This window comes from Ptiloglossa arizonensis, chromosome 4 (genome assembly GCF_051014685.1).
Source record: "Ptiloglossa arizonensis isolate GNS036 chromosome 4, iyPtiAriz1_principal, whole genome shotgun sequence".
In the NCBI taxonomy this organism is placed as follows: domain Eukaryota; kingdom Metazoa; phylum Arthropoda; class Insecta; order Hymenoptera; family Colletidae; genus Ptiloglossa; species Ptiloglossa arizonensis.
In genome coordinates this window covers 9,120,511-9,133,535 of record NC_135051.1, presented here as the reverse complement: position 1 = coordinate 9,133,535, position 13,025 = coordinate 9,120,511, and the positions used below count along the sequence as shown (strand labels likewise).

Here is a 13,025-nt window from a genome sequence, read left to right as displayed (position 1 = left end):
TTTTGGATTCCAATCAACGCTCCGTTGTTTCCTCCGTGAACAGGTTACGCTCGCAAAATTTGCGCCAAGGCAATCAGCAGTTCACGGACAATCAAATTTACCGCACCGGTGGAAAAATTATTTGCAACGTGCCTCTCGCGCCCTCTTGTATCTCTACCACCTGACATCGTCAGGTTCGTCAAATTTCATTTGGCAAACTTTTGACAAACGAACCAAAGTATCACCGAAGAGTCGTTAAATTTTTCGTGCGATTGAATTTTCGTTTCGATGTAACGGAGCAAGTGTAAAATTGTCTTCGAAACATCATCGAATACAAAACACGACCCTTGGACTCGAGCCGCACCACGAACCACCCTCGAAACACTCAAAACCCTAAACGCGTTCGGTTCTTGGAATTTTCCATTTCCAATTTCTCGACAACTCCACCCCCGACAATTTCTTACCCCCGACGACCTTCCCTTACTCCGTACAACGAGTCTAAAGTTAGTTATGCCTCCGAACCATTACGGTAACACTTCCGACAGTTGAGTTCGATCCATCTTGCTACATCACCGAATCCTCCTTTGCCATAGTTTTTCAATAAACCTCAATATCACGGTAAGAACTTTTTCCTTCTGAGGGTAGGTACAGTAATAAAAATTCTACCGTGTAAATTATGCCAATTTTCAAGATGGTCCTGTTATATTAATTTGTAACAGAGATTGTTCTACTGTAAAGATTATATCAATTCTCAAGGTGGCTCCATTATATCAATTTGTAACACAGTCGATGCATTTACCAAGTTTTCCTTGTGAACGTAGGTATGGTAAAAGCATTCTACCGTAAATAAATTCTACTGTGAAAATGACCTCAATCTTCGATGTGACTTTATCACATTAATTCATAATCGGATTTGTTCACCCAAGAATTTTCTATCGCATCTACGTTCGCAAGGATAACTCGATAGATGTACTATCTGCTTTGCATAAATTTGCAGTAAAACAATTCCTGTAAAGAAAGTTCTACCGTAGATACCCTCAAATTTTAATCCGACTGGTATCAATTTCTAATAGACTGTACTTGTGTAATCGCAAGGTACGCTAGAGTGTCACCTCGTTACCGAAACGACCAACAATCCTCTAGATCAACGCGTATATTTGGATCGAAACACCGGCTAGCCGTAATTCAATTTTCTTTCAACTTTTTACGATACTTTCGACTACTGTAGACGTCGGGGCCCCATTGGAGGGAATTTGCGAAACGTGTTCATTGAGAAGCAACGCGATTGATATTTAAGAATGAAACGACGAAAAGCATAGTGAATCAATGGCGAAGGTGTAGTCGACGAACGCGGTTCTTCCCTGGCTCGGTTTTAAAGCTTGCAGAAATAGGTTGCGGCAGCCAGCCAGTCAGCCAGGAGGGCTCGTAGGCAGGGGCTTATGTGTCGTGGACGAGGCCTCGTGATCGATAGGGTCTAACCCACCACCACAGACATCGTTCTGCCACCATAACTCACACGTACGCGTCCCGTTGTTTACCAACACACCTTCCCGAGCGCATAATACGATACACGTAAATACAGGGGAGGGTCGGTCATCCCCCACCAATAGGTGCAAGCAAGCTTTCTTCGTGTTTACCGACGACCAACTCGTTAAGCAATTCCTATTCGCGTGCACCTGCACCTGCGACTGCGACTGTGACTGCGACTGCGACGCTCGCGTTTATCGATGCAGATTCATGCGTGTCGGAGGAGAAGGTCGCTGGAACGCCTTTCGGGGAAACAATATTTGCATACGGGAAGGAAACGGGAAATTCTTGAACCAGAGGAATGGCCGATGGCGTGGAAAATACTTGGAGACTCGTACTCGGAGTCGGTATGGATTACCGTTGCGTCGTGAATTATTATTACCGGAATACTTGGCTCACTGGCTCGGAAAAAGCGATACTTCTACGAATGTTTAAGATGTTCTTTTCCAACCGGGAACAGTAGAATTTAAACGAGTAACGCCACTGGCTTAGAAACAATGGAAATGAACTTGCGAATGGTTTGGGTTCCGTTATATCGATATACACCCGATACAGAACGATCTTTCCTATAGGGGCTCGTTTTTTCCAATCGCGAACAGTACAATTTTCCAAAGGTGCTCAAATAAAAGTCGAATACTTTCGAAGGGTCCCATTCCGATATTATTAATCTTCTCGCAGGTGGAGACGCAAAAGAGCTACGAAGGTCAACTTTGATACGTTTCCAACCGCGGACGGTACAATTTTGCGAAGACACTCGTAAACCCAAGGCTCATACTCTTGCACGCGTTTCGAGTTACGATCTCAGTTACTCGAACACGTTTACGATATTCCCGACACATACCTTCGTGGATCACGATCGTGAATAGCGAAGCTGCTGTCCTCCGAGAGCTTTCTATTAGCGATGTTTCCAAGATACGCGTTAAAGTGTCGTACCCTTCGAGAGTTTCCATTGTCGTAAAACTTCTTCGATCGCTGTTTCATAGTATCTCTTCCGAGATGTCAAAGTTCGACGGAATGCGATCGTAAAAATCAGCAAACAGACACGAAGAACCGGTGTAACCGTCCCTTTCGATCACCCTGGCAAAAATCTCGATCGGGAATGCCTCACAGAGTCCACGCGAAGTCATCGTTTCCCGTCGAATGTAATATCTGACACGTGTCGCGCGGTACATTAATCTTGCGTGACCAACAAGCCCCTCTCGACAAGATTACAGGTATAGCGGTGCACTCTCTCACCTACCCACTCGTGGGAATAAAGAAGTAAAATTTCGATAAAATTGAACCCACTTTACGAACGAATCGACGAAACACTTTGACGAAGCAAGTCGTTCGGGGACGTTCAACAAAGGTAAGCTCTTTGAACTATCGTAAATGACTGTACAACCTCGAGAGACCCAAGTGTTTGGTCAAGTAACCAAGAATGTCTTGCTCGAAATAGGTCTACTCCCGGATTAAACCGGGACACTCTGCATTTATCGATACTCTTAATAAAATCGTTGTTCGAATATAAAACGATACTCGAACCAATGTATGAAATATTACTACGAACGATCAATTATTGGTCCTATTCCGGCGCAAAACTGATTTAACTGAGCACGTTAAATGCTAAAGTGTCGTGAAACGGGTGAAATCGTAAACGATCTTTCGAAATTTTCTCGAAGGGATTCGATTTGCAAGGGAACGGTTCTCTGTCTCGCTCGAGCTACACCGGAGAATAAATTTTGTTCATCATCGACACCAGTTCCGATGCGGTACGCGCTCCAGCGTTTCTAATCGACGCGTGCATATATATTTATGACGTAACGAAGCCGCTCGCGCGTACACCGCACCGTGTAGATGCATGGGAAGTAAATCGCGTCTATTTTAACGCGATAACAATAGCTCGGCTCTTTTTTTTCTGGAACGCCGCTCGGTGCCGTTGCGGAGTCTGTGTCAGTCTGCAAGGAGGATTTTTCTCGTCTCGATGGGATCCCTTCTAAGCCTAATATTCGCCTGCCCGTCAAGGCGAGATTTTCATTGTCGGGAGATAGGGTTTTACTTTGAGCGACACAAATCTCACCAAGATTCCTCGGGCAAAATGCAAAGTTCCAGAGAGACGCAACAGAAACGAATGTTCTCGGCTTTCAAAGCTTTTGCAATATGCTCCCTGAACGAGATCGTGGATTCGTAGCCTCGTGATCGTATCGTATACCATACGTATACATTCTGACTCTAACCTACCCCAAAGTTCTTCGTTTCGAAGCTAATATTTGTCCTTGGTTTCATTATTACATATTTGTTACGATACGACGGTTTTCCCACTGAAAACGAGTCCAAATACGACCCTACTCGGTATAGGGTAATTCTGGGTGAGACGCCCCGATCTTATATATTCTAGACATGGTCGTAACCCAGACCTGACCCAAAGAGCTCGGTATAAAAGAAAACATAATAAATGTAGAGGATCGTGGACAAAAAGAAGCACTTTTCGAAGCTCGTGGAAGCAGTGAAAAGTGATATTATGAATGAAAAGTAGCTAAGTAGCGAAGCTGTAGCTAAGTTCACAAAGTAGCGAACTCTTTGGAAAATAATGGGCCATTGCTTCTTGATCTACTTTCGACTGCGCGTGAACTTGAACATTTCGCGTCGCGTTCGAACATCTCGTGAACGCGCAATGAAAAATACCGAAACTATTAATGTTACATCGACTTACCGAGGGTGGTGTATTCCATGGTGGTCTGTTCGTCGAGACAAGTTCTCACCGTCCTCGAATTCAAGGCGGGTGACCGGTTCGATAATTTTCTTTCCCCTTGAAATCGAGCATCGCAGGTCGAGCAGTCCTCGGACGTCTGCAGGCCAGTTGTACCGGTTCGGGTGACGATTGGTTCCATTCACGTGCGCCGATCGCGTCCAATGTTGATCAACGCTAGAAGCGAGGAGGTGTACGAGTGGGGGGACAGGTAGCCGGGGCATGCGTGATCGCGAGCCCGAGCCGATACATTCAAGATTCAGCCGAGGTATCGCCGTTCAAGCGACGTGGCTAACCTCGTTCTGAATCAAGTCGTTCGGTCGACAAGCACGAGCCAATCGAGAACAATTTGCGGTCGGTGAATGACTGGTTCGAACGGTGTGCTTGTCAAAGCGCACACCCGATACGCGGCTGGCCACACATGGCCGCGTGTTCAAGGGGCGAGCCGGTCGCTCTACAGGGCGATTTTACCGTCAAGTTTAACACTTTGCTCTTCCGTTTCTTGAATCCCGTTAAATAGCGCCCCGTGTGGACTACCACCGTCGGATGGAGAAAACGAAATACTTGGAGGAGAGATCGCCGTAACGGCGAAGCAAACTTTCCAGTGTCACGTTGAATCGAAAGTTTGGGAAACGTTCAAGGCCGATGGGAACGAACCTACTCGTTAGGGAGCGGCGATAACGTTCGACGGTCGGTTTCTGGATCACCCTGTACGAACGAACACGAAGATAACGTGTAGAGGGCCGAGGGTGTACAGGTGAGAACGACCGATGTATAGGAGAAACTCCCTCGTTGACTAGAGGCCGCTAGGGTGTGACAGATTTCACGGGACGACGAGCTAACGAAAAACTAGTCGGCTGTGAGGTGAGAGGGCAGAGACTACGCCCCCGACCCACCCCTCACCCCTTTTTACCACCATATGCCCCGAGCTAGCCGCTTTTGCGCCCTGTTACAACTACCCGTTAGTAACCGCTGTGCCGCAGGTTAGACACTTTGGCTAACCCCTTGATATATACCATACATCGACCCGAATCATCTCCCAAATGCTCCGAGAATCCCTCGCGATGTTCTCGACGATAAAATCATTCACCGGCTCTTTGTAATTTTCCCGGCCCAATTTACCTACACGCGACAACTGTCTCCCGAATGGTGTTTAAACACCTAAACGGGGCGATAAATTCAGACGGTAGGAGGATCACCGGTGCATTAACCGAAGGGGTGACAACGTCACGGGGCAAGCATTTCGGGGTTCGTTAGATACACTCGGTTAAATTCTCTTTGCTTCTTCTCGTTTAACGAGCACCTTCGAAGAGGAGAAGAATGCTGGTTGCTACACTTCGTTCCGGTGAATGACTCTTTACGACCCCGGTTTGCTGTTAATTAAAGAAATCCCGCCGAGTTTCTTATTCTTTTCGATCCTTCGTCCGGTATACAGGGCGTTTCTTTTATCACCGTGGAGCGAAGTATCTTGCGAGGGTGTTGCCAACAAAATCTGTTAACATCGATCATTTGGTACGGAGGGGAGTATGTTTTTTTGTAAATTTCGAAGTCGAACATTTGGTTTATGATTTTTGAAAAAGATTTCACGAGTTGCAACATCGTGCACCTTCCAGTCCATTTCGAGCCGACGCGATGAAATTGTTCGGTTCATTCGGGTCAGAGTCTCTCCTATTGCAATTCCCCGGTGCTTCTGTTTCTTTCGTTTCTCTGTTTCGCGGAATGACAGAGTTTTCGCATTGTTTTATTTGCCACGCGAAACTTTGAAGATCGCGCGAGAGGATTCCTAAAACAGAGTCGGTTCCAATTCCTTGAAACTCAAGTTTCACCGTGGTAAGTACGAATTAAGGAAGGTCTCGACGTTTCCCCCGGAACGATCTGCCTCGTGAAAGGCGCCATTAATCCGATCGTTACACTCGACCCCCCGCCCCCTTCTCTGTAACAAGTAGTTTACAGAAACGGTTGCTACGTTTTTCAATGAAAAACCCCGCCATCGCCCTTCACACCCTTCACCCTTCCCTTTTTCCGCTTCGTCCTTTCTTTCTAAGAGCAGCTCTTTGTATATACAGGGTGACCGATATTTCTACGAAGAACGATGTAATTATTTTATGCGAGAAACTGAACAAAAAAAGGAGAGTAAAATTTTGTTCCAGGAGGAATTGTTTTTCAAACAAATGACTGAACATTTATCGCACCGATTTCTTATTGTCACGCGAACGAAATGCCAAAGTAACTGTAACTCTTGCAATTTTCGTTATTTTTACGCGAAAAAAATTGTGTATACTCCAGAAACATAGGCAATAATGACGTGTACAAACCCGATAGAAAATGTGAAAGTTTCTTTAAAAACAAACGTCGAAACGCTTGGAAAATTGCAGTTTAGGCTAGAGTACTTTCTTCGGGTGAATGTGGACGACTGACCTAGCACGAGCCGTTTCTACTTAGACAGATTTTTCTTCCCAGGATACACGCGTGCCCCAAAAACATTCAAACTCGGTTTTTTTCGTATCGAGAAATCTCAGTTTATATTTTCGATTCGTTTTCTCACGGAGTACGGTCGTTTTGGGGCTTGTAGCAGCAATTAACATCCACCCTATATATTTCGTGGAGTCTCCGGTTTCTCGTATTCTCGACCCAGGGTTGTTTCCCGCTGACCGAGCTCGAGAACGTACGCGCCTTAACGAATGATGTTCTCGTTGGTGAACAGGCTAGAGGAACGATCCACCCAACGTTTTACTATCGTTCCTTCGCGCTTGGGAATTCCGTTTTGAGAAAGCCCGAATAAAACCGCTGCACGGTGAATTCATTTACCAGTGCGCGTAAGCATGTTATTGCACGTCTATTTAAATTTCTCTGGATCGCTCCAAGTGTTTTTTTCGATGGTCCTCCGGTCGCTTAAATATTCTTGCCAGGGATGTCGAGTTTTTCTTATTTGAATTATCTGTGCAGAATTTTTGGAAAAAATATTCAAGTATCCCATACTTTTTCGGCTGTCAAGTTGAATTTTTCCACAGAGACGACAGAATTACCGGGATTCAGGCTGGACGCGTCTGCGTGCTCGTCGGCGATAAGTAAATGCTCGACGTCTCCCATTGAAAAACTCGCGACAAACATACGAGCCCTCCCTCCCACCTCTATTCGCGCGACTTAGTTCGTAAAGTTGGTTCAAACACCGTTATTTATTAATAGCGCCACGGGTTGATCTTTCGCGAGCACGCGAAGCTACTCCGACCCTTACGAGGACACGAAGGTAAAGGTCCAGAGTAAAGGGCTAATAATTTCAAGGCAAATAAATTAAAGGTGAAGGGGTTGCGAGAGGAAGCCGATTCCTTCGGCTTGCGAGACATCGGGGGAATTTTCGAGACGTCGGATAAGAGCGTGTTTCGGTGCTCAAAGTCCCGAAAGCGCTTCGCGGAATACAAACACCAAGGCTTCCAGCGACGTCGGAGAATTTAAAGGGTCTTTGGGAGGATACCGTGAGACGAAGTTTGGAAGAGAACGGTAGATAAAGTCCCGATGAATGTCGTCGAAACCAAGGATCCGAAAAGTTCCTCGTGTTAATGCCGCGCGACACTTCGAAAGCCTTCAAAGCAGTCTGCTAAGATGAATAACGAGAGGGCAGAGGTGAGTAAACGAAGAGACGATTTGCCTTATTTTCTTGGCTACCTCGAGAAAACAAAAAAGTCCCGATGAAAAAATGATATATCGACTTTAGATAGGGAACCGTGATACGCAGTGTGGAAAGAAGAAAGAGTTCGTGACTTTTGGGGTAGATAGTACTCACCGAATGGAGTTGAGAAGTTCCGTTATACATGAATGGAAAAGTAATACTTAGAAAGCACGAAGAATGTTCTTTTCGTTAGTGTAACTAATATTTCCAAATCGTACGACGTCCCGAAATGAGCTTCGAAGAAAGACTTTAACATCCACGGCACCGAAATAACAAATTCTCTTAACTCTCTCCATTATTCAAATTTTTACAGGTTCCCAGAACTTTAAGGGCGTCGAGATTTATGACGGGGTCACTTGGGTTCGCGAATTTTCAAGAACGCCTAATTTAAGATAATGTTCAACGACGGTAGTCCTCCTCCGGATACCGAGAAATTGCAAATTTTTTATCACTGACTCCAGCTGCGTGCCATCGACTTCCACGGTGAAAACTATTGGAGAAATCCCGGCAAAAGTTATACGCGTTTCGAAGACAAATGTTCACGGGGGACATCCGAGATTCGTGGAGCAATATGAAAAGTAAAGGACGTGATTCAGGGACGAGATTTCTTAGAGCTGCGACACGCAATCTTCGAGATAACAAGGTGTTGCATGTCCTCGCTTAATTAGAATTGTGCGAATAATGAGCGGGAAAAAATACTGTAATGTTCACTTTCTTCGCAAATTTCAATAGAGTTGTATTGTAAATAAATTTGTCTTACGTTCTAACGACGCGTATCGACTTTATTTAAATTTACCATTTATTTAGTTTACTTAAATCCGTTGAAAATCGAGTAAGTATCGCTCTGGATACTTTGAGCGTTGACAGAGTTTCTTTGATGAATCGGATCGGGTTGCCTCGCCGCAGCTCTTGTTAAGTGCCTACTACGTATATTAAAAGGAGTCTTTCGCACATAGTACCGTGCTCCTTAATATCGAATCCGAAGAGCTTTCAAGTCTACCGAACGATTACCGAAGATACGAGCTAAAGGACCTTTGTGCTCGCTTCCTCGAACTACCCCAACGATCGCTCATCGCAGCTGCACTTTCTTCTATGCACCTTTTCTGCACTCTGTGCGTCCCTCCACTTGCCCCTTCTACGCAAGGTGTTTCGATGATCTTGGTATCGAGTATACCTCGATACAAACCGTAACTTATATTTTTTCTTCGTATGCAATTGAAAAGACACTTCGTATGCACAAAGTACGATATCGCGTTAGATATATTACCAAGATATTAACGTTAGTTGTAAACCACCCACAGTCAATGAACATTCAAAGACTAATTCTCTCGAGAACAAAGTTTCGTGTAAAAGAATTTTATTCCACGCGGAATCGTTCCACTCTCGATTGGATCGCGATCATCGAAACACCCCGTAGAACTTTGTACCCTCAGCTTCGAATTACGCGAGTATCCGCACGCGAAACTACCTAAATAGCGACGCGATAATCTCGACTGCACTCTTAATACCGCGTGCTTCCCCGCCTGTTGCATTCTCTCTGCGTCGAAAGCTTTCGTCCTCTCCAGCGTAGTTTCGAGCCACCCGGAGCTTCTCACGAGGAAGAAAAATTAAAATGCGACCGGGGGAGTATTTCCAACCTCCGCGAACACATTCCATCCGGGGAATTACTCAACGTCGCTGCCCGTGCAACTTTTCGCGAATGGTATTCTTCCTTGAACTTCCGTAGAATCTTTGCTTCCTTTTCGCCGCGTTCGAACTATCGGTGCAACTTTACCAATTAGCCGGGCGATTTGCTTCGCGCGAACATCTTTCAAGATTCACAGCGCCGAATCAAAGTTCTATAACGGGGAGGAATTTTCGCGATTTTTGAACGAACCCAGAGATTTCTAATTGAAAGAGTACGACCGTCCGATAACAGTTGGCGTAAAAGACGAGTGTAATGTTCCTCGAACGAAAGTTCGACGAATAAAAGCGTCCCGCCCGATCGGAAGATTTTTCTTCGAGCTCTGGGAAATATTATCCATCGCTTTTGCCTTAATTTTTGCACGATGACCTACCTGAAAGTAGACGAGAATTACAGAACGGAACATCGACTCGTTACACGATTCCAGCTCGTTTTGGAATACGGTACACGTTCGCACAATTTCGAAGAGGTTTTTCTCGCGTCGGGTGAGGGTCGTTGCGCGATGAATAAGGGCAGCTCGACTTAAATTAAATGTCGCAACGGCATCGTAAAACGACGAGATTACGGGAACGGTGGGCACACTTCGAACCCCCTTTGAAACGATAGAGGCCGGAGCGATGCGGAGAAACGGAAAAACCCGAACAAAATGCGCGCTCAAAGGTTCGCGAAAAATCACGCTACGAATATAATAAAATTCTCTGCTGAGCGGGGGGATGGGGATCGGACGGGGGTACAGGGGGCACTGATTACTCATTCGATTACGCTTGATTGCGACTTCGATGCGCGCGGTATGTACACGCGTTATCAATCGTGGACCCTCGAAAAACCTGGAGAGAAAGAAAGTGGAACCGGAGCGCGTCATTCGGCCCGCTTTTTCCTCGTCGTTATTACGTTCGTCGAACGAGCACCGCCCGTTTTTCCATTTTCCACCCGGTGTTTTTTCCCGTGTTTCGATCCGTACGGCGACAATTTCGCGTCCAGGAACATTAAACAAAGTAACGTCGAACGGCGGCAGTTGCAATTTAAAAGTTTCACCGATAATGACCCGCGGACGACTCTTATCGTCCCCCCGCAGCTCCAGATCCCTCGAGGCAACACGACCAATCGCGATCCTCCTTCGAAAGTTTCCGAGTTAATTTCGGTCGAACGGGAGAGTCACTCTTCGTTTCGAAAAGTGGAAGGAAATCTCTTCACATTCGATCCCCTTTTTTTAATTAAACAAACGAGCGATAACCCGGAGAGACGTTTCTTCCCGGTTTTTGAACATTTTCGGCATCTTTCGCGGATCTTTACGATTACCGAGTATCCACGTTCAACGGTTCGCACATTCTCACGATAGGAGACTTGTCTTGTATCGTTTTGCAAACGCTCGTTAAAATCGGAGAACAGGTCGGGCCGTTCCTTTGGGTAGGGCGACACTGGTGTCTACGAAGCTAGCGATCTCGCAGTTAATGGATACAATTGCGGCACTTTGGAAATTAGCGCAGTGTACCGATGACCAAGAGACGCAATATCGACGCCTATGGAGGTAGTTACCGTAGCGATAATCAATGGCGCGATATCGACGCCCATGGGGTCGGTGATCCGCTAGGCAATGGCGCAGTACCGGCGTCTACGGAATGCAAGCAGTTGACGCCCACGCGCGGATCGTTTCGAAGTGGAAAAAAAAAAACTGGAAAGAGTACCTCGTCCAATTTCGCGAGGCGTCGCGGGACGTCGTGGACAGAAATGGCTGACGGACTGTTACGAAACGTTGCCCCGGTTACGTTACACCGCGTTAAAAGTAAGAGTCCACGCTGTTGGCCGTCGTAGAAAGGCCCCCGGTATTTTAGACGCGCGAGAGATAATCGAGGCTCGCATTCTCGCTCCCTCCGCCACTGGCTGCGACGAAATAAAAACCGCTCGCAGACAACTCTTACTTTTAATTGGTCGTTTTTGCTTCTCGCGACACCCGCGGAGCCGTTAACTACCGCCGGGAGCCGTTAACTTCCGGCAGCCGCTAAAATTCCTAGTCGTGCATTCCACTGTCGGGAGAAATCCTTGCCCCCCCCCCCCCCCCTGTAAGAGGCTCGAGCGAATCGATAAAACGAGATTTCACGGGTGAAATTAACCGTCGAGCTCGATATTTCTTGAACGTTCCTCTTAAGCTCCGGGCTCCGTGGAAGCTTAATAGCGATCACGCCTGCGTTAGATGTTATTAAATTCTGGATCATAATTATCGACGGCGCTGCCGCGTGTAACGTCAGTCGAATCGAGTCTCTTTTGCGAAGACATAGCACTGTGCTCGAAACGCGACAGTCAACAATATTATCAATACCCGAGACACGGATGAAGAACTCTGTCTCAACCGCTGCGCAAAAATTGAAAACCACCGTACCACTGTAACCAATTCCACAGGGTGCAAACTTGGGTAGCGAAATATCTTCGAAACAAAGTTCGATGGAGAAAAATATTTTAAATCAAAATTATACGATTGGAAAACTTCGGTATTATCTTTATTTCGACGTTAGGTCGTTCGGTTGTACCAGGGTGAACTTGGTTCTTGTAAATCTTCGTCCCAAATTTTTACAACGAATCTCGATTCTCTGCCGAAAAACAAATACTTTTTCTCATCGATTTTCGATCGAACCCTCTGCTTTCGATACCAAAAAAAAAGAAAGCAGTGTGACAGAGAAACTGGTAACACTAAGTGAGATTTACAAGCTCGGAAAAAAAAATTCTTTTCGTATCGCGGTGTAAAATTCAAACAACCGAACGCGTAAACGCTGGAACGATATCTCCTGGAACAGAGCAGGCTTTGGATCCTCGTTAACGTCTAGATTCGAGAACGACGGTACCCCGTCGTCGGCCTAACCCCGCGTCATTCTGACCGCCTCGACAAATACGATTACCCAACCCCCTGCTCGGTCGGCCCACCCTTCTCCCGTCTCGTGAATATACAAACTCGTCCCAGATATATCGCCTCGACCTCTACTCCCAACCGCTTTCTGGCCTCGTCGTCCTCGCAACCCTTTCAAGCTCTCTTCGCACCCTCTCAACGATACCCCGAGCAGCAACCGTTTCAGAAACTCCCAAACCATCGCCTCCTGATACCTGCCTACCCGGTGAATCACTTTCGAACGCGTACTTGGAATTTTATCAGCGTTCCTCCTCTTCCTCGCCCTCCACCTTCGCAAACCTCGGCAAACGCGATCATCGATCAGCCGCGAGAACTCAATTCCATTCGCTTACCCCTATCTCTGGAGTTCGAGCCGAGTTACGGGAACTTTGGTCTATTGTTTCTTGCTCGATGAGCAAGTTTTTCATCGTCGAAAACTCGAAAATGAAAACTATATTACGAAGGTGGTTTGGAAAACGATAAAATTGTTTCTACGACGAAACATGTTGCTACCTTGGAAACTTTTTGGTCGGTTGTCGTCGCGATTAAGTGCAACGTTCCA

General features: G+C 46.2%; 1 protein-coding gene across 5 annotated transcripts in view; it reads right to left on the bottom strand.

The window, feature by feature from the left end:
• LOC143146389 (uncharacterized) overlaps positions 1–13,025 on the bottom strand; it is a 104,437-nt gene that overhangs the window by 25,444 nt on the left and 65,968 nt on the right. For 3 of the 5 annotated variants that reach the window (XM_076310645.1, XM_076310640.1, XM_076310641.1), the window contains one exon: positions 4,199–4,411. The exons of the other annotated variants lie outside the window; for them this stretch is intronic. The gene's annotated coding sequence lies outside the window, so the exon portion shown is untranslated. The remainder of the gene's footprint in view (positions 1–4,198; positions 4,412–13,025) is intronic. 5 annotated transcript variants of the gene reach the window in all.